Genomic DNA, 23860 nt, shown 5'->3' with positions numbered 1-23860 from the left:
CATCAGTCTTTCCCTTTCAAAGGGAATTTAGCAGCACCTGCTTGGCAGGGCAGAGAAAAACCAAAATGAATCACTCAACAGGAAATACAGAGAGAAGGAAGGGGGAGAGCTTGGTCAGGGTGGAAATCGAGGGTAAGGAGGAAGAGTATGAAATGCTTTGGAGCATCAGCTGAGCCTGCAGGTTTGGAGAGCCAGAGAGAGAGCATATTAAGAAGCATTGCTATGAGTCATAACACAGATCCCCTTGAACGTTTTGTAAGACATTCAAATAAAGATTAGAGTTGTTTTCGGTTGTTGGACATGACAATGCCGAGACTGGACCCCTTGGATCCCTGACGTTTATCTGGGTTGTAGAGCCACGTGCACTTTATATATGAGGTAGGTGGGAAGTCAGATACAGCTATTGAACTGCACATGCACCAGGTGATTGTTGAACACTCACCACTGGCCACTGTGCTTGGTGCTGCGGGAGGTGCAGCGATGGTTCAGACAGCAGCACGGCCCCCAGGCGTAAGCCTTACCTGGCAGGTGCGGAATAAATATTGTAAAGTGATGAACGGATGCCTGTTGAGTAAGGGGACTAAAATATGTTCATGGTCAGTTCTCGTAGGGGATAAATAATAATCGTGACAATAAGTAACGCTTAGGAGCCCTTACTACCATCCAGGCAAGCCCTTAACGTGTACTTGTTCCTTGACATGTACTGTGTACCCCAAGTGGCACAAAAGTGTGGGAAATTTCAGAGACAAAGATGGCTCTTCCATTTGGGAGGACAGTTGGAAAACTGCCTTCAGATCCCAGGGACACAGGTCCGATAAACAGGGGAGGTGAGAGGCTCAAACAGGGCCATCTATAATGGAGCCTCCAGTGAGCCTGTGATAGGTCACAGCGCCCGAGGGAAGAAGGGGAGGGTCAGACGTCACACGGGTGCTGAGGAAGAGGGGACAGGACCAGAATGGTCCGAGAAGGGTGTGTAGGATTCAGACGGGCAACAAGGGAGTGTTGCCCAACCAGTGGGCGGCCTCCACGGCAGGGGCCAGTAGAATGGAGAGGAGGGCAGTGTCCTGGACAGAGAGCAACGTTCATGCAGATTCCTGGGGCAGTGAGGAGAGAGCAGAGTGGAGGGAAAGCCTGACGCCACAGTGTGGGGATCCGGAGCGCCAGACGAAGGTGGGTGTCACTGCCGGGTAACAGGAAGCCTCCCCTGCCATTATCCAGATAAGGGGCTGGGAGGATGTCTTTTAGGAAAAGCACAGTTGTGGCTGTGCCCGAGATGGACAGGAGGTGCCAGGCTGGTCAGAGGTGGTTGCAGGCAACGAGATGAGAGGCAAAAATACACCAGAGGCCAGGGGCCTGGAAGCAGCCTTGCCTGTCAAACACCCTCCCAACCTTTCCAACGGACCTTGCCCTGATCAATAGCAGCATTTTAGTTAGGAGATTAGGCAGAGTCTCGGAAAACAACGGCGCTCAGATCCAATCTCAAGCTTCAGGGCTTCGGCTGGTGGCGTGACGGAAGGGTGGGAAGAAATACGTATTTCCTTTTCTTTTGGCATTGATTGTTTCTGTGAGTAATGGGCTTTGATTCACCCCTTTTCCCTAGAGGAGGAAGGCAGGGGCATGCAGAACTGGGCACTGGGGCCTCAGCACCTCTGTGTGATGATTCTGTCCTTCAGGTCAGTTCAGACTAGTGGTCTGGGGCCCCGTCGTGGCCAGACTCTGTTCCAGGAGCAGAGATTGGGGGAGAGTACTGAAAATGAGGCTCTTATGACCTGGGCTTGGAGGTCCCCTCTCCCAGGGACAGGCATCTGATGAGGGACCAGTCCTTCAGCAAGGCAGCAAGAGGAGCAGGGCCAGAATGCGATGGCCCGTTTAGCATCCTGGCGCTGAGACTTCCTAGCACAGGCTTGGGTGGTAATCAAACTTTCCCTTGTGAGGTGGGTGACAGGGAGGTGAGTTGGCCACCCCAGAGGATAAGCAGGGCAGGTGGGAGCATGAGCTGTGGATCCCCCATGGCACCCAAGCTTGGAACTCTCCCTGTCCCGTTGTCACACCCAGCACAGAATGGACATAACACTGACCCTTCAGACGGGAAAGCCTGAATGAACCCTGTGACCAGACCATGATAAGGGAGCACCTCATTGCAGGGAGAAAGGGGGTCCCCAGTCTGCGGGTGCACCCCTCCAATCTTGCGTGCCCTGGCCTGGGCCCATCCCAGGAAGCTGCCAGTCACCCTTGCACCTTGGCTGGAGCTGTGTTCTCTTAAGAACGGCAGCCTCCCCTTGGTCCAGATCCTCCCTCAGCCCAGGAGCAACGTTTACACTTGCTTTTTTGCAAGTCGAGCTCTTGTCATGCAACCTACATCCCGACGTGAGGCCCTTTGGAGGGTAGGACTGTCAAGCTATCCAATCATTTTCACCATTACCTTTAATATTAGCCGTATTTAGTTTATTCATGAAGGCCTGTCTCACACGAGAGAATTCTTTCTATAATCGTGACAATTGTGTTCAGGCTCCCCTCCGAAATGTGTCATCTGTCTCCTTCTTGGGTGATCAGTAAAAAATCCAGATGGTTTTATTTTTGCTGGGGTTGGGAAAAGAGGGATTTCTTTGCTTCTTTCAGACCATTTCTAAGAAGCCTGGCCTTGTCTACAGCCATAGACACTGCCCCGTGGCCTCCAGACACAGAAGTGCCTCCAGCGGGAGGCCCCGGGTCATGGTGGTAGAAACCGAGGGAACCTTGGGATGGGGTATCACAAACTCCCCATTTTATAGACATGGCCACTGAGGCCCAGACGGACTTTGAGGGAGTGGTTTGAACCAACTCAGCAGGTGGGCCGTGGGCCTGGGTTTGAACCTGCGTCTTTCATTCGGGGCTTCTGCTACTGCTGCCTGCCTGGGCCCCACGCTCAGCCTTGGGACCAAGGTGCTGCAAAGTGAAGGGTGGGGGCCTTGGAAGCCAGTGGTTTATACATGTCGCCCTAGCAGTCACAGCAACACTGCAGATGACATCGCATGCTCCTGGATTCCAGACCAATACACGGAGGCTCGGGGACAGTGAAATTGTTCGTGAGGTCTTGTGGTGAAGAAGTGGCCCCATGATTGTCTGGCTTCAGGGGCTGCTGTTCGGGGCCACCCCGAGGGGGATCCACTGTAAGCCCATCGCTGGGAAGCCCTTCAGTCTGACTGTCCCCCCACTTTGTCTGGGTGACCCCCTGTTGGTGCAGCCTCCCCTGAAGAGTGGTCTCCTCCCAGAGTAGGGTAAAGGCTCCTGGCTCTCAGGGGGGCTCCGCGCCTCCTGCTGGGTGTGGCGCTTTCCCACATCCCTGGGGACAGCGGGCTGGCGTCCCTCCTTCCTCCCTCTGCCTGTGCTTTTTCGCCTAAAGCTCCAGGGCTCAGTCCACTCAGGCTGGCTAAATGGGGACCGGAGCGGCCAAGGCTATTTTTCTCTCTAAACAAAACCTGGTTCTCACGCACCCTGTTCTGTTGCAAAGTTCTATTTCTGAGTGTCAGAACTGAAATATAATCTTCTTTTGTAACAAATTCTTATCTTCCCTCAAGCAAACTGTTAGTGCAGGCCACCTAGCGAGAAGGCCAGGTACTCAGGGGAAGTTAAGAGGAACTCACAGTAATGTGAATATTTTGCGAAACATTTACCCTGTAATTTATTTATATTTTCCTTACTTAACTCATGTTTTCTATTTAAAAAATTACAAAAATACTGATAAGTATAAAGAAGACAATAAAAATTACTGCTACTCAGCCAGAACTCTACCGTGAGCATTCTGGTGTACCGCATTCTAGACTTTTCCTAAGCACGGTGTATTCAAGTATATTTTTCATACAAAATGAGATCACGCTCTCCATACTGATTTATAGCTTGCTTTTTGCACTGAAATGTTTGGAACTTGAGGAGTCACTTGCCCCAGTAAGAAACTCAGTACACTCCGTATGTTCCTCCACCACTGCTGATGGATGCTAAATTGTCCACATATATATTTCTTAATATGTTACTACTTACTCAATAAATCCTTGATTGTTGGACCTACCACATATCTGAATGTTGTCACAGCTTCAACATAGATGGTTGGCTGTTTGCAGAAACCAAAATCTCTCTCTCCTCCTGCTTGTACAACTGAATGCCTCTGCTGTAGGGGCTAGAACAGTGGGGGGGACATCTGGATATCTGAGTCATGTGATGCTAAGTGAACAGAGACAGCACCTGTGAGATATACACTGACTTTTTCTTTGCACCCACATGTTTGCTTCTAGATATTAGGTACCTTGTACAACGAGTCCCAGAGAGCCCCTTCCCCTCTCCTTTTCCTGGTTTCTTGAGTTTCTCCATCAACTGGATTGGTGATTCTCCAGATTCTACTCATTCTATTGCTCCATGAAATTCTGGAAATTCTGAGTACATCTTTTTATCTTATCTCATAGCATTTTCTGTTGTTTATGATTTCTTCTTGTGGATGAGACTTTAAAATTAAAAAAAATTTTTTATCAACTTTTTATTCTGAAAATGTTTACGTAGACAAGAAAGTTGAACAAATGGCACAACAAACACTTGTGTGGCTGTTACTTAGGTCAAACCTTGTTTCCATTATCTGTTGCTGTGCGATAAACCCCTGCAGGTGTAATGGCTTAAACTGAGTATTTCCCATGGTTCCGTGGGTCAGCTGAGGGCTCCCTGTGCTTCACATGGTGTTGGCTGGAGCATCGTGATGGCTTAAATGTCCAAAATGGCCTTCCTTACATGGCTAGGGGTTCAGAGCCATTGGTCATGTGCCTCGATTCTCTCTGTGTTGCTGTTCGGGATTCCTTGCAGCATGGTGGCTGGGGTTCCAAGAAGAAACAGACCAAGAAACAAAGGAGAACTCACAAAGACATCTCATGACTTAGCCTTGGAAAACACACACCATCACCTACTCTTTTATTCACAAGGCTTGTCCAGATCCAGAGGGAGTGGAAACAGACTCCATCTCTTGACGGGGGAAAGTGGCAAGAGATGAAGTCAAATGTCATGTCAAATAGATGATCGTGGAGGAGGGAGATGTTGTGGCTGCCATCTTTGGAGATGTAATCTACCACAGCCTGCCCTCAGGCCACAAAAATTCACATTCCTCCTTGATGTAACAAATTCACCCACTTTCTCTCCCAAAAGTCTCATGCCATCATAGCATCTGACTCAGGCTCAAGGTCCGGGATCTCACCATCCAAGTCAGCTTCTGTGCTGCTGAGGCCCCTGGGTGTAGCTCTTTCAAAGCAGAGACCCATGAACTGAGAGACGCAACGTACTGTGGGGAGACAGGGAGAAGACGGCTACGATATGCAGCCCTGCTCAAAAGGGGAGTGGGGCAGACGGCCCTGCGATTGCTCTTGTCCCCGTGATCCTGCAGACAAACAGCAGTGAATAAGAAGAGCCATCTTTCAGTCATGGACACCAGTCTGGTAGATTTGTGTGCGCCAACATGAATTTAATGCGCAAAAGTCACGTCACATTTACTATGATTATATAGACTGAAATGGTTTTCATTTATATCACCAATGACTTCTGGCTTGCTAAATCCAGGGAATAATTCCCAATCTTCATCTTGTTTGAATTCAGCGATGCACAAACCTGATGCCCACAGTCACTTGGTCCAACAGAGGCCTTTCTCTACAAAAATATGCATCAGGAAAAACCCTGACCCTGTATCTACACAGCAAGAATGGACAGTTAACAATTTTTCGAGGTTTCCAGGCTCTGAGGAGCATCTCAGCATGACCAGCGTAAGAAGGTCACCATGGAGAGTCGGTCACTTACTACGGCAGATCCTGGTGGTTTCTGTTTACAGTGTGGGTATTCTCCTTGAAATGGAACTTGAGGGCTGGGGCTGGCCCGAGTCATCCTGCACAACCTCCTCACTCAGAAGGTGAGGGAGCATAAAGCTCCATGCAGGGCAGGAACTTGGTGGAGGTTCTGTGGTGCCTCAGTGTCAGAGCCAGGATGCTCTTGTACAATGATGTGGTCTTGGATTAATGCTCGCTCTTCATTCTGCACCCACTCCCCAGGTGTCTGCTGAGTGCTGGTCTCTGTGCCAGGCGTGAGGACTACGGAGGAAAAGCCACGCTCTCTGCTGTGGAAATGCTCCGAGTCCCAGCCGGTTACACTTCCAATGAGAAGTAGCTTTGGTCCAAACCATGTGGATGCCAGGCCTCTTGGAGGTTTTTCCTTAAGGGGCCCAGTGTTAATGCATCGCTTTCAAGGTCTGTGGGCTCCTGACTGTTGATAGGGGGCCAGGGTGCAGCTGGCTGGCACCATCCCGCCACTGTTAGCAGGGCTAGAATGGGCGGGGACCCATCCCACCACGTTGACCACGGCCTCTCTAAAGTGAATTAGGGCAATTGCCAAGTGGACCAACATCTGCTTCAGCATCTTGAGAAAGCTGGAAATAAGAATCGATACGTGTAAAATTAGGCTGTCGTGTGACCCCAGCACCACAAGTAATTGCAGTCTGAGTTCAGGCTCCTGTGCGTATCCTGAACAGCCCAGAAAACGGGGGCCTCCCCTCTCCCAGCGACAGTTTCTGGCTTATAAAATGACACTCCTGGCCATCCCTAAAGAATCTAATTTCTCCGCCACTCTCTCTTTCTTTGCTTAGCATCCACCCGTTTGTGTTCCGCTGTTTCAGAGAAAGGAGCATATAATCATTGTGTCTTTGAAATTGGAACAAGAAACTAGCAGATGCAAGTTTAGTGAATATTGAGTTTTAAACTTGTCTTGCTGTGATTTGTGGCCGTGTCATGGCAAATATTTTTCAATGTCACCGCCCTAGCCAGCGCTGTCACTAAGGCAGTCAGCTGGGGAATAGAGGGCCGAACACTATGATCTCAATATTAATGGGAGCTGTTCAAAGTGGCAAAGGTGATGAAGTATTGTTTAGTTATTGGTGCCATACTTTGGCTGCGGGACATTATTATAAAACGCAGTCTGTTTTTGTCAGATTTCAATCATGGCTTCAATAACACATTTAGAAACTCGGAGTCTAGGAGCCCACAGAAGAATGATTTCTTCCCCCTCTTCTTCTTAAACTAAAGTTTAAGGTTTAAGTGTAAGGAGTTTAGGATGCAATCTGAAGAAATGGGGCTTAAAATGTGGATTTTACTTACTTTACCAATTATTTTTTCTTCCAAATTATTTGGCAATGTGACCTCCTTGCCCAAGTTGTAGACAGTCAGGTGGGTTGGACGTGACTTAAAGGAGTCGGGAGATTCATTTAATCTCTTCCTTCACACTTGCGATAAGGAAAGATTCCTGCAGGTTGTGCAAAAGCAGACCTCGTCCAGCCAGCAGAGCCACAAATCACCCTCATCCCCACCGCTCTGGATCAGTCCAGGAAGAGAGAGTTATAGAGTTATGCAAAGTGCACAATACTTTAAAAAATAATATCCTGTTTTGCAAAATTACATTTCGTTCAGGAAATAACAGTATTCCTCAGCTTGGCCATGACCCTGGGGAGAAGATGAATGAATACTTTAGTGGAGGAGGCCGCCCCTGTCCTTAACGGAGCCTGGGTTTAAACTTATAATTAAAATAACCTTTAAAATTCAATTTTTATAGGTGGAGGAAATAACTTGATTTGAAACCCTTCAATGCACACATTTTAGGTAGTGTTCAACCAAATCCGGTGGTACCGTGGAAAAATGGGAACGTGAAACTGGAGGGTGAGAGTTTATACAGCTTTTAAATATCAAGCTGTCAGGCTTTGTGTGGGTAGAAATACTGTAATTGGACAAGAGTAAAGAAAAAGAGTTTATATTAGCATTGAGGGTGTTTTTTGAGTGAATTCAGGCCAAGCGGAATATAATGGAAACCCCTTTAAAAGAAAGATGACAGAAAATCCCAAGGTCTGAGCGTAGTCTGACCTCCCTTTCAGAGGCGATCTGCTTGATAAAGCAGACACAACCCCAATAAAACACTAACAATAGAAAAAAGTAAATAGAAATCATATTAAGCAGTGGCGATATTGCCTGAATTGAAACAAAAATTAGGTATAATAGCCTTGCCAGGTTTTAATATGGTTCCCAATCATTTCACAATATGAAGCATATCATGGTGTTTCTAAATAATGTTTATCGTCTTGAAATCTCCCTGCCTAGTAGACAACTTGCATTATTTGAGGTTTGTGGCTGATTTTTTTAAGAACTCATAAATATTTAATCAAGGATCACGAATGGGGCTGGGGGAGGGGGCTTGTCTCTAGGAACAGTGACGTTTCCCTGTGTGACAGGCTCCGACCTTATCTGGGGCTGGGTCTTGGACCTTAATGGTAAAGCTTTCAGACGAGGCGGAGTATGTCCCACAGAGGACCTGGAGCCAGGATCCAGTGAGCCACCTGGCACCGGGGCCTCAGAGATGAGCCCAGATGGCAGGAGAGCCTGGCGCAGGCGCACCTGCACCTGTCTGCCCAGCCATGGCAGGGCTAGCCTCACGTGACTTTTTTTTCCCATGTTCTTCTTGGAGCAAATTGGCCACGGAGGAAAAAATAAAAGGCAAAATGGGGTCATATTGGCCATACATTTATGCTTTTCTGAATTTCAGGAGCTGGTGTAAAAATTTGGCCAAAGACAAATCACATTGGCAGTCAAACCGGCCATCCGTCTCTTGTATTGGTCAGCCACCAGTGTCTGCTTATTGAGGGTGTTCAACGAGCCAGGCACCGTAATCCTCAAAAGGCATTGCCCGTAAGATGCTTTAGGGAGTATTTTCAGCCTTTTGTTAGGTCTCAGAAACCCACATTTTCTTTAGGATTGATGTTGCATACATTTGATAAAAGTTCGGAATCTAGTTTTTTCTAGACTTTCAGGTTCAGGGCCTCTATCCCACCTAGGGGAGAGAGAGGAAAAAGAGAAGGCAGGTAGCCTGCTGTGCTGTCTCCTCAAAATTCCTGCAATCTATTAAAAGATGAGGATCTCTGTGACTCTCCAGTGAGGTGCTGCAGTATTCGTTCATCCATTCATTCATGCCCTCCACGAATACTGAAAACCTACAACATGCCACACACTGTTCTAGGCTCTGGAGACACAGCAGTGACTCACTCAGCAGGTCTTCTGTCCTTGTGGAAGTTATACATCAGTGGATGTTGAAATCTGGGCCCCCTTCAGAGACAGAGAGGTGAGAAGCAAAGTGCCTTTCTGGACAGACTGACCGATGCTCTAGGAGCAGAAGCACCTTAACTCATGCAGGATTCACAAGGTTCTTCGGCTCAAGGGCTGGCAGCCACCATGCTCACACAGGTGTTCCTTGCCAAACCTCAGCAGCCTTTCAGGGGAGGAGAGCAGAACGAGGGGGCTGCTCCCTCCTGGGGGCCAGCATGGTGCCCACCCTGCCATCCGCCCCAGAGGTGGGCCTGTGGAAACAGCACTGCCTTCCCAGCCTACGGAGCAATGGACAGCCCCGGGGAATAATGAAGCGGGAGGTGCTATTTGCCCAGGGCCGGTCACCGGCTGACACAGCCCCATTGCCCACTGTGTCCCTGGTCCTGTGCCCCTTGTGAAGCCAGGTATGATTGTCATGACAGTGGCCAACCCCAGAGTTCCTCGTTGCCAACCCCAGAGTTCCTCGTTGCCTGGGGTCTGGCCAGTCTCGGGTTCTCAACCCTCTCTGTTTGCCAGGCACTGGAGTCCAGCCACGTGCATCACCGGGCTCAACTGACCAGTGAGCGAGGGGTCCAGGGCCTGACAGAGTGTCACCTCCTCCCTGATGTTACCAGCCATGGTTCCTGGTCTCCTTAATCAATAGAAATTGGTAAGAGGCCGGACGAGGAATTCAGGCAAGGTTTTACAGAGACTTGCTGCAGCACGAGGGAGCGAAAACAAGTGACAGGTTCCATTGCCCGCTCCACTGCTTGGTTCAGAGTTCCGCACCCCGAGGCCTTAATGAAAGTCATTCCATGCTGAGCCTGGGAGTGTGGGTCTGGGCTGCTGAACACTCGTACTAGGCAAGTCCTCAGATGTGCCCCATGAGCATTTTCTCATGTGCCTATTGGTCATTTATATGTCTTCATTGGAGAACTGCTTGTTTAGGTCTTCTGCCCATTTTTGGATTTAGTTGTTTTTTTTTTGTTATTAAATTGTATGAGCTGTATATATATTCTGGAAATGAAGCCCTTGTTTGTCATATCATTTGCAAATATTTTCTCCCATTCTGTAGGTTGTCTTTTTGTTTTGTTTAGGGTTTCCTTTGCTGTGCAAAAGCTTGTAAGTTTAATCAGGCCATCATTAAGAAGTCCACAAATGATGAATGCTGGAGAGGGTGTGGAGAAAAGGGAACCCTCCTACACTGTTGGTGGGAATGTAGGCTGGTGCAGCCATTATGGAAAACAGTATGGAGATTTCTCAAAAAAATAAAGTAGACTTACCCTATGATCCAGCAATCCCACTTTTGGGTATATATCTGGAGGGAACTCTAAGTCAAAAAGTTACATGCAACCCAATGTTCATAGCAGGCCATATACAATAGCCAAGACATGGAAACCTAAATGCCCATCGACAGACGACTGGGTAAAGACGCTGTGGTATATTTATATAATGGAATACTACTCAGTCATAAAAAAGAATAAAATAATGCTATTTGCAACAACATGGGTGGACCTGGAGATCGTCATTCTAAGTGAAGTAAGCCAGAAAGAGAAAGAAGCACCAGGCTGTGAACCTGATTTCTGCCTCTGGAGTCCATGTCTCTCCCTCTTTACAATCTGATACCCCTCCATCTTCTCTCCCTTCTCCCCAGCCCAATCCACTCCCTTGGCTGTGGCTGCATTCACCTCAAGGATGGCTTTAATTTCTGTGCCAACCCTGATTCCTCCATCACAGTGCTGAGGCTGCTTCTGGGTTCGCTGGGAGAGTACAGTGATTGATCAGCCATGCCTGCCTTGCACTTGGGGATCCCAGGAGGAAGGACAGCTGAGCCTCCCTGGCCTCACGGTCTCCCGACCCCATGCCACCCTGGTAATGTGGCCAGGAAAAAACAGGCTACGCAGTGATGTTTGCATTTTAGTTAAAACGACAAATATTTGTTTAGTCTAAGTGTGTGCCAGAGAGTTTTATTTGCTAAATTCGGCAATCCTAAACCCTTGACAAATACATCCCTGGCTCCAAAGCCAGAGGGTCTAGGGCTTTAGCCTCTCGCCCTTCATGGAAACGGAGAAAGCCCCAGTAAGAAGGGAGGGAGGGCGAGACTGCCCCCTGTGTGATGAGAGACTCAGTAAATATGACTTGACAGTTATAGATGTGGACTTGCAGGCTCGGCTGCCCGGGTTCAGATCTTGGTTCTGGCACTGGCTGTCTGGGAGAACTTCGGAGGCTCAGTTAATGTTTTGAGAGTTAGCTTCTCCATCTGTAAAATGGGTTTGATGGGAAGGGCTGTCGTGAGCTTATTCACAAAGACAGTGTAGACTGTGTACCTGGGTCACACACTGTGACGATCCAAATGGGCTGTGTTGTTGTGGAAATTTTGAATAGGTGTGGAGAGGGAGTCCAGGTCCTGGCTTCTGGTCCAAGCTCGTCATGAACTTGCAGGGTTTCCCTGGGCTGGTCCCACTTCCCATGTAGGGACCGAGTGAGTTGGACTCAGTCAGTCAGTCAGTTGCTAACTTAAACGAGGGTGTTTTTGAGCAGTGTAGTCATTACTTCAAGTGAGAGTTTACAGAGAAGCCAGTGTAGAGACTAAAGCAGAGCGCTGGGGTTGAAGGGTGTCTGTGTGTGTGTGTGTGTGTGTGTGTGTGTGTGTGTTGGGGATTGGGGGACCCAGAACCACCACCCTTGGCTCTCCTTTCCCACGTGGGGCGCCTGGAGGAACCCCCAGCCCCTGGACATCGGCTCCATTCCCTGTGGCTCTGACAACACTTTCTGGATGCAGCTCTGTTCCTACAGTGTCTCTCTGTTGGACACAAGTGAATGGAAGAGAAGGTTCCTATCCCAGGTGCCACACTGCGGGTGGGGGGCTTGGAGAGGGACATGCAAGATGCCTCTCCCTGTACCGTGGTCTGATGCCAGACACCCTCACGCAGAGCCTGAGACCCGGTGTCTGGTTCTGCCAGGACAGAGGGAACGCATGGGGGCCTCCCTGGGCGAGGTGGGAGGAGCTGAGGGCGGCAGGGTGGGGAGAGGGAGCAGGAGCCAGGCCCTGGCTGGGAGGCCCCTGCACTTCCTGGATGGACGGACCAGGCCAGGTGAGGCTGGGCTTCCTTCTCTAACAAGAGAGCAGCTTGTCCATTTTTTCCGAGAGATGGTGCTTCGTTCTCTTGCCTGCCTGGGGGTGGGAGTTGCCTTCTTGTTTCATTAATCCTTCTTCAAACCTTATTCCCAGATATACAAGTCCACATTTGGGCTCCCACTTTGTGGATGGGCAGGCTGAGGTCTGGAGGGGGCCACACGGACGGGGAGGGCTGACTCAGAACCTCAGCACCTGTGTTCTTGGTGACGTGGGGCACTGAGGTGTCACAAGGACGGTCCCAAGGCTTGGTTGGTGGGAAGCTCTTTATCCATCAGATCTGGTGGTTTAACCTCTCACTTTAGACACGAGGAGGTGAGGCCCACAGGTTGCAGTGACTTGCCAAGCTCACACCCTGGGCCAGAGTCAGCCAAGGGCCCATCCATCTTGCCAGGTCAAGTCGGTAGGCACCCCGCTAAGTCACCAGTCTTGCATCTTAGGGTAAGAACAGTGTTATCAGTGTTGCAGTGTTCCTGACTGCAAGTGGGCTCTGGGTAAAAGGCCTGAATAGTTAAAGCACTCGCCCTAATTCCTAACTACTTTGCACTTTTCCTTTTTCATGCCCCCTCAGTCCCTGCATCAGGGACTCAGGAGTTTTCTGGGTCATGTCCGCTTTTCTCAGGGGATGAGCACAGCTTGTGGTTTGCTGGGGAGATTCCTTGATCTTTACACAGGCCAGTTAACCCAAGAAAATTAGACCCTACTCGTGACAGAGGCCCCTCCCTGGCTTTCTGGTTGACCCTGGGTTGTGCTGGGGAAGGTGGTGAGACAGGCGGGTGGCCTGGTGATCTGTTTATTTCATCTCTACGGCTGCCATCCAGTTGGTGCCAGGTGGAGAGGACCCCATGTCATCCATTCATTCAGTCCTTTCTGCACCTAACACTTAATGAACACCTGCTCTGGGCCGGTCACTTTGCTGGATGGATTAGTATAATAGGACCTGCCCTTCGAGAAGCTCAGTCTAGGGAGAGAGACAGACGTGAGGACATCAGACAATAATTCAAGTGAAAGGTGATCAAAACGGGGCCGACATGGCGCTGTGAGCACAGGGAGAGGAGAGGCAGACGATTCAGACTCAGAAACATTCATCATAGCTTTGTCTTTCGTGAAGGAGGGGGAGATGGTGGTGGTGGTGGGGAGATGGCCCAAACTGGAGCAAGTCAATCATTTTAAAATTCCATCGCTGAATCTGACATAATTCTGACCTCGTATCCGGCTAATGCATCAGTTCATTAGAACACAAAAATACGCTATCAAACAGACGATCAAATTTCATATAAAATAAGCTTCGGCACGAAGATGGTTCCTGGTGTTTTATGTGTGGGACTCGGTGGACAGATATACTTCTTGCTGCTGGAGCAAGACTGATTTGTGGGAAGGCTCCCGTCACCAAATCACTCCGAAGGTTGGGAGATAAAATGTCGCTTAGGATAATGTAATTGGCCTTAAGGTACAGGAGTTGAATTATTTTCAGTGATTTATAATCTGGAAATTAAAGACTCACTCATTTTCTAATTTAATTCCATCTTCAATGGAAAAATGTTCACTCTGATCTAAATTGGCGAGTAATGTTGCTAATTCAAATGCAGATGTAATTTCGATCCTGGTAGCAGTTTGCAGTGATTGACGGGTCTCCAAAGAATCATTAAGATCCTTATCTCCTAATCTCACAAATTCCCCGGCAGTTGTGATAATAACTTCGGCTAAGGAGAAAAGGGGCAAAAATAAATTCTCCTCTGCCCTGTCGGCTTGGGCCTTGCCTTTTGCAGGACAGAAATTGTGTGTCTTTTTTGAATTTACAGCCTGCGAGAGACGATACTGACGCTTCCTCCCCAAATTTGGTGGCAGTGTACATACTGTGGTTTTAATTGTTTACCTGTGTGTCTTCCCTCTAAAATGTGAATGAAATTGGCGTGGGATGAGTTATCCCTGGTTCACAGTTAATTATCTGGGATTTTACACAACATTTGGTGCAATTCATTGATAAGTATCAATTACCCAGGGACAGGGCGACAATGATCAGCCATAATCACGCAGGCTGCCCTCCCTCTCTCAGCTGTCACAGGCCAGCACATGGTCATGTGTCTTCATCTCAGTAGACCCTAAGAAGTCGGGATGGAGAAATTATGGGGTCGCTCCTGCTGGGTGAGAAATGGCCGGGTCAGAGGGACAGTTGCCGGCATCATCTGTTTGCAGGGTGAGCAGCGGCGTCTGGGTTGAGTCCCAGCCTTGGTCTATGTGTTCCTGGCCGGCCAGGCGGTGGCTCTGGTTCTCTCTAAGCAGATGGCAAAAGAATTGATTTCTTTCTCCAACAGCCAATTTGACTGAAGTAAAGTCATTAAAGTCAGAGAGGAGGTGGATTCTCTCCAGTTTAGACAAACCAATAAAGATTTGGGGCAAGCTGAGTATAATTCCTGCGTTTCTAGGGTTGCTGAAGGCTGCAAACAGGAAGTGGGACACGTCCTGGAAACAGGCTGGTCCCACTTGCCGGCAGCAGCTCTCACCACCCGTGAACATTTTGTCCGTGCAAGATTTCTCAGCAGAATTTGTTGATTTATATTTTATATTAAGTCTCTTTTTTTTAAACATTTTTTTAATTGAGTTATAGTCAGTTTACAATGATGTGTTAATTTCCAGTGTAGAGCACAATTTTTCAGTTATACGTGAACATACATATATTCATTGTCACATTCTTTTTCGCTGTGAGCTACCACAAGATCTTGTATATATTTCCCTGTGCTATACAGTATAATCTTATTTATCTATTCTGCGTATGCCTGTCAGTATCTACAAATTTCGAACTCCCAGTCTGTCCCTTCCCACCTCCCACCCCGTTGGCAACTACAAGTTTGTATTCTATGTCTATGAGTCTGTTTCTGTTTTATATTTATGTTTTGTTTTGTTTTTTTCAGAGTCCATGTATGAGTGATCTCATATGGTATTTTTCTTTCTCTTTCTGGCTTACTTCACTTAGAATGACATTCTCAGGAGCATCCACGTTGAAGCAAATGGCGTTATGTTGTCATTTTTTATAGCTGAATAGTATTCCATTGTATAAATATACTACATTTTCTTTATCCAGTCATTGGTCGATGGACATTTAGGCTGTCCAGGGGTACACAGATCATGTTGTACAGCTTTGGAGAGTGGAGGAAATGAGGGAAGAAATAATTATGACTTGGAACAGGAATAAAAGCAAACACTTCTACAAAATATTTATTACTGTTTTATAATCTATTTTTAAAGTTGATTTGGGGTGTATTAAGCTACGTAGCCAAGACTACTCATGCTCACCAACACCTGCACACTCATCTTATTCTTGGGTGCACTGCTGGACCACATTTCCCAGCCTCCTTTGCTGATGGATGGAGGCTTCTGATTGAGTTCTGGCTGCAAGAATGTATTCGTGCATCTCTTCTAGGTGAAGAAAACCTCCTCTGTGTAGTCTTTGCTCTCTCTCTCTCAGATAAATGGAGAAGACTCAGGATTCTTCCTCCTGCCTTCAAACACTAGAACTAGAAAGAAATTTTACTTCTTGGGGTTTGCTTGTTTTAGCGATTAAGGTTACTCACCCTAATATAAGCTGCATCAGGTGCACCAGTATAAAGGGTAGATTTATCAGTTCCCTCCAGTTCCACAGTTAATTCTCTCTGCATCTCACATTCGTTACTGCCAATGATCAAGCTTTACCTACATGACCCACAGGTTAATAAAGATGCTTCCATTTTGCCTTTAATCACCATGAGATAGACTTTTGCCTTGAATATGATGACTAGTAAATTAGAAGCATTTTGGTTTTACAAGTATGTAGACACTTCACTAAGACTGCATTTGTTTTCAGAACCAGGGTCAGCACACAGGTTTTCGATTTCAAGAAGGACATTTTTACTTAAATATGAAGATCACTGAGACATGGTGTGTGTCTCTGGCAACTGTTTTCCTAGTTGTGATTTAGCCAGTGTTTTGCCTTGAACCACCCTTTGTGTAACGGACAGAGACAGTTGGCTGGAGATCACCTGCCCTTCCCTGTCCCCACCCCTTCCTTGGACTCCTTTCCAGTCCTCTCCACATCCAACCGTTTGACACATTATTCTCCATCCTGCTGGGAGAATTTTCTTCTGATGGTCTTGCTGATATTACATGCTTCCTTGCAGCTGAAGAGATCTCAAAGACCGTGGAACAAATTCAGAATATAGATTCCTTTTCTGCTTTTTAATGGGGGCGTCAAGGATATTCATGCAGTTGAATCTCATCAAGGTATCTTACCCATTGCTGGAGACCTTGCCCCTTCCTACCTCTGGCCTCACTGTTCATCTCACCTCCTGCACCCCTTGCTCCCCTGCCTCCAACAATTCCCAGTCCCTTAGGATTCATTGGATGAGCTAAGCCTGATCCCACCTCCATACTTTGTACACCTCACTTTGTCTGGAATACTGTACCAGGCTCTTCACCATCTTATGAGTAGAAACCCAATTCATCCTGGAAGTTTCAGCTTGGGTATCAGTTGATTCTTGGAGACTTTTCTGCCCAGATCCCCTGCCACTCGTGGGAGAACCGGTCTTCTCTTTTGTTAGGCTGTTTTGACATAGCACCCGGGACTCTGGCCACTCTAGTTTGTTTACCCATCTGTCTCCCTCTACCCTGAGCTTGGAGGACAGGATGGTGATGTTAAATGTCATTGCCATGTTATTCATATCTTATCATTATTATTACCACCAGGTACCTTACAGAAATATCCATGGTACCTCGTTCATGCTGTTCCTGGGTGGTGGGCATCCTGGATCCGGGCTAATTTCTGCCTTCAACCCTAGGCAACGAGAGTCCTTTTCATTCTGATGCCAGGCAATTGGCATGTCATCTTCTTAGAGTCTTCCCCTGACGGAAGTGGTGGATGGCGATGCTGCTTGAGTGTGTGGCCACCTGCAACTATGCCCAGAGCTGCCCGTGTGTCAGCATCTGGGTGGCTGTCCTGTAAACCACCTGGGCCACTGAGTGCCAACAGGAGTGACAGAACTGAACTCTGCTGTCATTCTCGATGCATCTAGTTCCTCTAAGCCATTCACCTAAATAAGGACCTGTGGTCCAGAATTCTGCAGGTTAATGACATGGCACATGAGTACGTATTTTCTTCTGTGCTTTTTAGATTTTTCCCTTTAAATTTTATCAAGAGCCCTCTTGTTACTGCATCATCAGAGCACAGAGAGGTACCACTTCCCCTGCTCTCGGGCCGTCATCTCAGTGTGTGAGTGTCCTCTAACAGCACCCTCTTCCAGACCAAGTGCCTAGTCTTTCCCAGTGCTCCTGACATGGATATCCTCTTGAGGAACCTTGGCTCTGAAACTTTAGGAGTAATTCATTGATCTCTCTTTTTAAAATCAATATTAATACCAGTAACAGCCACCGATTATTAAGTTCTGGCTGTGGGCCTGTATGAAGGGTTGGCACGGGTTTCTCACGAGATCCTCATACCCAATGCTGTGCCTCAGACACCGTTGTCTCAACTTGCCACATAAAGGAACTGAATCCTAGAAGGGTCAAGTCCAGTTCACACGGTCAATCGGCGTTGAAGGCTGCATTTCACCAAGACCCACGCTGCGCTCCCTCCATCCTGCCGCTGACTTGGTTCCCAGTCTAGACACTCCCTGAGGGCAGCAGCATCCGTGTATCCCCTGTGGAGCCCTAATGCCTGTCACCTGAAAGCGAGAGTGACCCGAGCCAGACCTCATTCTCAGCGTCCAAAGCGCTAAGGTTTTCGGTGTGCAGGGCTGCGAGCGGGGGTGTCGTCATTCTCTTTTAAGCCCTTGGATAAGTCAGCATTCTCCAGAGAAATAGTTATATCTCCATCTAACTATATTTATTTTAATGAATTGGCTCGTACAGTCATAGAGACTGGCAAGTCCAAAGTCGGCAAGGGAGGTCAGCAGGCTGGAGGCCCAGGAGAAGCCAGCATTGCGGTTCAAGTCTGAAGGCTGCCTGCTGGCAGAAGGCCTCCTGTTAGTGGGAGGAGGAAGTCAGTCACTGTTCTGTTCAGATCTTCAGCTGCTTGGCTGAGGCCCACCCGCATTATGGACGGCTGTCCGCTCTACACAAAGTCCACTGGTTTAATCGCATCCCCAAACACCCTCACAGAAACATCCAGAATCCTGTCTGACCACATACATGGGCCCCGTGGCCCAGCCAAGCTGACACAGAAAATTAACCGTCACGGCCCTCCTGTCCTGTTTGGAGGACCACAGCCAAGGGGACACTGGGTCATTCACAAAGGACAGTGTAATCATCAAAAATGGCCCCGGGGGCCCGCATTTGAACCCCAGGCCCTCCATCACGTACCACGAGACCTCAGAGAAGTAGGTTAGCCTCCCCTGTTAACTGGAAATAATAATCACTGGGAAGACTAGCCCCAGGATGATGGGGAGATTAAATGGCAACGTGTGTGGGAAGGTGCTTTGAAAGCGTTAAAGTGATGTGTGAAGCTAAGCAGAAGGTACCCAGTGCTGTTTCCTGCTTGGACATGGAGTCCACCTTGAGCCCATCGGTGTGGTGTTTCCAGCCAGGACTTTCTGGTGACGCGGCCATCCTGGATACCAGGGTACGTTCCTTTAGTGGGAATGATCTTGGACACATTGGGCCACGTCCTCAAAGCAGACGGGCCGTGGGCAGCCAGAAGTGGCCTGGTGTCTGGCTGGGTGCTGTGGGGCAGGGCTGGGAGAGAGCCTGTCCCCGGAAACCATCTTTCAGACATTGTGATTTAGGAGCAGAAGATGTAGCCCCCTGTCTAAATGCTGGTTCACAGTTTTTTTCTTTTTTTCCTAAAAATTCCTTGACTGGAGAGTTTCTGAGCACTTTGCATATATTAATGCGTTCCTGCTATAGGTCAGTAGTATCTTTCCCATTTTACAGCTGAGGCCTGAACTGCAGGGAGATGGACAGATCTTCCAAGGCCACACACTCGTAACAGCAGCAGGACAGCCAGCATGAGAACCTGTGTTCCTTACCTCTGTTCTGTGTCTGCTCCAGAGGCTGGCACGTGACTAGGGACCATCACAGGTGCCCAGAACCTAAGGGGACTCGGCGATTTGTTGTGTAAATTCTCACCATGGGGTGGTCCCCAGACTCCCCCAGGTGGCCTTGGGCAGGCCTGTTCTCCTCCGTGGACTTTGCTTTCCCCATCTGTACAGTGGGTGCCCTCCCTGTGCTGCTTGCGCTGGCCTTGTGACATCCTCCTCCCCAGAGGCAGGGACTCCTTGGCCGTGGGCTTCAGCTCTTGCTCTGAAGCTGTGTCCTTCATTGTCCTAGCCTCACCCAGCGACTTGGACCACTCAGCAGGAGTGGATCTACCCCGCAGGATGGAGATCCAACAGCTGCCCGGTGCAGTAAGGACGGATTTTTGCACCACCTCAGTCTCTCTGTCTATTCCACGCCCCAGGCCTTCCAGGAAGTTCCATGCTAGGTGGCCTGGGTAAGGCGGGGCGTGTGTGGGGGGGCTGGGTGCTTGTGTGTGACCCCACGTGGGTTCCACATGCACCCTGGCTGTCCGTGGACTTGGCTGCATTATTGCCTGTTTCAGCATCCAGCGAGCCACTTGGAAAACACAGACCCTAGTGCAGGAAGGAATTGGGGATTGGGAGAAAGGATGAAGGAGGAGTTCAGTCTTGGAGTTACTGTCCTGAGGAGGGCGATGGGAGAGTCGGTGTGAGAACCAGGCAAGCTGGGTGGGAGGCACGGCTGCCCCAGATCCACACCTTGCTCGTGCTCAGACAGGCAGCTGGATTGAGAACAGAGCAAACCGACACCAGGTGGGGCGGTGGGGAAAGAAGGAACTAGCAGCTCCTTGTGACTCTCATGTGCCGGGCGGGCGTGTGCCAGGCCCTTCCTGGCGCCCTCTCCTTATATCCCTAAGGTAGCCCTCTCACAGTTCCCATTTTGCACTAAGTCCCAGAGCCACACTCACTCAAGATCACACAGCCAGTCAGTCTTACAGCTGAGATATTAGCCGTCCCCAGCACTCTCGTCACTTCTCCCAGGCTCCCTGATGGGACCCAACAAGGGAAGGTCCCCAGGAAGACCACCGGGAGCCTGGCCTTCACACACCTGCCCTGCCTCGCCCTGGCAGCTGGGGAAGGACTACTGAGGGGTCCTGGTCTTGCCAGGCTGGAGCCTGCAGAGCTGGTAAAGTCTGGGCTCATCTTCTATAACTAAGATCTCCCTGGCTGGTGAGGAACCCCTTGGTCTTTCCAGCAAAACTGCCTGGCTGGGGCAGGCTTCTCTGCAGGCCCAGAGCTCTGCACCACTGGTGAGGAATTGTCACCACCATCCAGAGAGGAGACCCCATCAGTGGGGAGCTAGTGACCCTAAAGATAGACTCCGGATTGCTGTGTTCAATCCCCTCTGGGATGGACTCTCAGCTCCCCCAGAGCCTGGTCATCGGAGCCTGTAGGGCAGGACCAGCCTCTGTGTAGGGAGCGTCTCAAAAGACAGAAGCCGTCAAAAGAGGGAGCAAAGCAGGACCGAGCACCGAAATGAGAACATAAAAGTTTGCTCGTTTACTTATTAGTACAATATGTAATTGGATAGAAGGAGCAGGTTTCAAAAATTTGTCTTACCATAATGACTATAATTTTTTAAAGATTGAAAATGAAGCTGACTAGAAAATACCATTAAACTACCAAGTTGCTTAAAATTTAAAGGGTAATTCACATATAATGCTTTTATTTAATAGCCCAATTTACAAAACGTCTGAAATTAATGCGGATCTTTTCAGGACAAAATCAGCCGTAACTGCACCAACTAATTTTTGCTCATTTGAACTGAATTATTAATAAGAGAGAAATATACCATATGTTCCCCAAAGAGCTGGATACATTTATTTCAAATAAAAGCACTGTGTTTGGTGGAATATAAGAGGTTTAAATGCTTTCAGAGAAATGGGTTACTTATATACAGATTTAATAGAGTATAAATCAGGCAACGTAATTAAGGACGCAGCTGCTTCCGAACCCAAAGCCGACAGCCTTCGCTGCCGAAGTTCCTTTATCACCTGCGATGGCTTTCACCAGGGCCCATTTGTTCTCATGGAATAATACTAGTGAGTCAATGATTTTTCAGCTTATACTATACTGAGCGGGAATCTTATAGCAGATTTAGATTAACCTTGGTCGTACCTACTGACTTCATCTATTTCTCCTCTAAAAGATACTTATCGAGTACCTACTATGTGTTAAGCAGTGAATTTGTCTCTAAACAAAATGGAGCTGGACCTTTTTTCCTTTCTTCCTTTCTCCCTCCTTTCCTCCCTCTCTCCCTTCCTTCCTTCCCTCCAATTACCACTCATCCTGCAAACTCAGGGCTTGGGAATCAGGTTCGGTGTGACCGGCCCTCAGGCTACATCATGGAGCGGGTCAGTATTTCATTGTGTGTTCCTGGAGAGAAGAGGTTTTTCCCACCACTGTTGACTAGCTGGGCAGCCTTCATCCTGGCCTGGGGGAGCTGATTGGAAGGCCCTAGTGTCTATAGCCTCTTGCTTTGGGGGACTGATTACTTTCAGAATTAGAGCATCTCTTAGCCAACCATCAGGGAAGAAGAGGCAGATACACAGGTTAAAGTATCATCAGCACAGGGAGAGGCTCGAGATGGGGCTTTCAGGTCCTTAAAACGGCCCCAGTTTTACAGCACCTGCTAACATTTCTCTTTGTATAAGGGTATTGCTCTTGAGTTGAATTTGTCAGACTGCAGCGACCTTTGGAATATCTCGCTCCATCCAAGAGTTGTCAGCACAGGAACAGCTCGAGGGACAACATTTGGTGCCTGCTGGTCCCAGGGCTCTGTGTGATTTCCGAGCCCCTCATGTCTCAAAGGCACTGGCGGGTGGGCAGGCCCCCACACTCTGGGAACTCCCAGGGCACTTCACTTGTGCTGTCACTGCTTTAATTTTTGTCTCTGCCTCTGGATTCCCGGTAAGCCCCACGTGGGCAGGCACTGCGTCTGGTTGATGAACTGTTACTATTCCAGTGCCTGTTATGGGGTCTGGCCCTGGGATACGTACCTAGACTCCATGAACCATGAATGAACAGAACAAATGAACAAATGAATGAATGAATGAGATTTCTGAATGTCTGACTTCCGATGCACCGGCCAGTGTTCCGGCCTCTGACGTGCCTCTGCTGGCTTAGGTACCGCTGTGACAGTGAGCAGAGTTTAAATCAGGAGACTGTTTCCTTGCAGACCAGTGAGCAGCTAGATGCTGGTGACGGCGGGCCCTGGAGATCTGGCGTGTGGGTGTTTCAGCACTGGGCACAGCTGGTCTCAAACCCCAAGGCCCTTGCAGGTTAAATCGTCACACAGAGTGAGGTTTTTGTTTCAATGGAAGCAGTTATCCAACTAGCAGGCTTCAAATAGAAATGGCAGCTCTCTCTACATAATGGGTGAGGGGTACTTTAATGACTAGTACCTCTTGGATATTAATGATGGTGGCTTTGGTTTCTGGCCATCTGATGACTACTTGAACTATTGTTTTGGGGATGCAGGGACACGCAGACCTGCTTGAGTCAGCTTGGACACAATGGACATCTCAGAGGTGTTGTAATTTGTGGATTTGCTAAGCCTCACGCCTGTGCCTCATTTATATCTCAGGGTAAGCGCTCTACCCTGCGGGGTTGGGGGGAGTAAAACCCTCTCCATTGTCTCTTTTATTACGGTGCAAACGCAGGGTAGGATTTCCAGCTGCCGACAGAGCCACGGCACAGCTTCGGTTTATGGACGGATGCTGCTTTGTCACAAGGAGGCCACGGCCGCAGCAGCAGACGTGGGCTTCAGCCGCCTCCCAGCCTCTGTGGCTGCGGGCTTGGGCTGGCTCACTGTGGCTGGGCTCGGACGTGCCCAGGAAGCCGTTATTCTAGGACTGGGGGCTGATCCTGCAGCTGCTGGAGAGAAAGCCCTCACCTCCCACCCCGAAGCAGCAGTGACTGGGGGTGGGTGGTAGACAAGGGACAGGGCTGCTACTTAAAAAAATGCCACCAGGCCTTGTGTTGAGGACTGACGGTACGAGGGAAGGAAGACTCTCAAGGGGCTCGCTGTCTGGGAGGAGACAGGCGTGGAAGCCCACAATGACATCAGTGAGCCGTGTGTGCTATCAGGGGACGGGTCTCCTGCCCGAAGCTCCGGCACCAGCCAGCATCATCCGGCTCCAAAGAGGCCAGAGCAGGCAGCCTCTCCAGCAGCCAGGAGAGTTCCCCAGGACCCCCCCAGCAGGCTTCCCTGTGAAGCCCCTATTCTGCTGCTGCTGTGAGGGGGCCCAGGGATGATGGTGACCTCCCTGCAGGGTCTCCACAAGAGGAGTCCCAAATCTTCCCGAGGGTGGGCTCCCTCCCACCCCCACCTGCCCTGCCATCAGCTGTAACGGAACATGGAGGGAGAAAGGCGTCTGTTTCAAATGCATGAGGCTTGAGGGTGCTTGGACTCTCTGTCTCCTTCCTTCTAGCTGGGCTGGGCCTCTGCCTTGGATTTGGGTCCTGTAGAGAACTTGCAGATCTGAGCGTGTTACTTGCCCACCCTACATCCACACACCCACACTCACGTAAACCCCTCTAGTGCCTTCCTCATGGGGGCAGGT

Source organism: Camelus bactrianus, chromosome 11 (genome assembly GCF_048773025.1).
Source record: "Camelus bactrianus isolate YW-2024 breed Bactrian camel chromosome 11, ASM4877302v1, whole genome shotgun sequence".
NCBI classification, from domain to species: Eukaryota; Metazoa; Chordata; class Mammalia; order Artiodactyla; family Camelidae; genus Camelus; species Camelus bactrianus.
The sequence above is the reverse complement of the archived record's forward strand: the minus strand, read 5'-3'. Positions refer to the sequence as shown.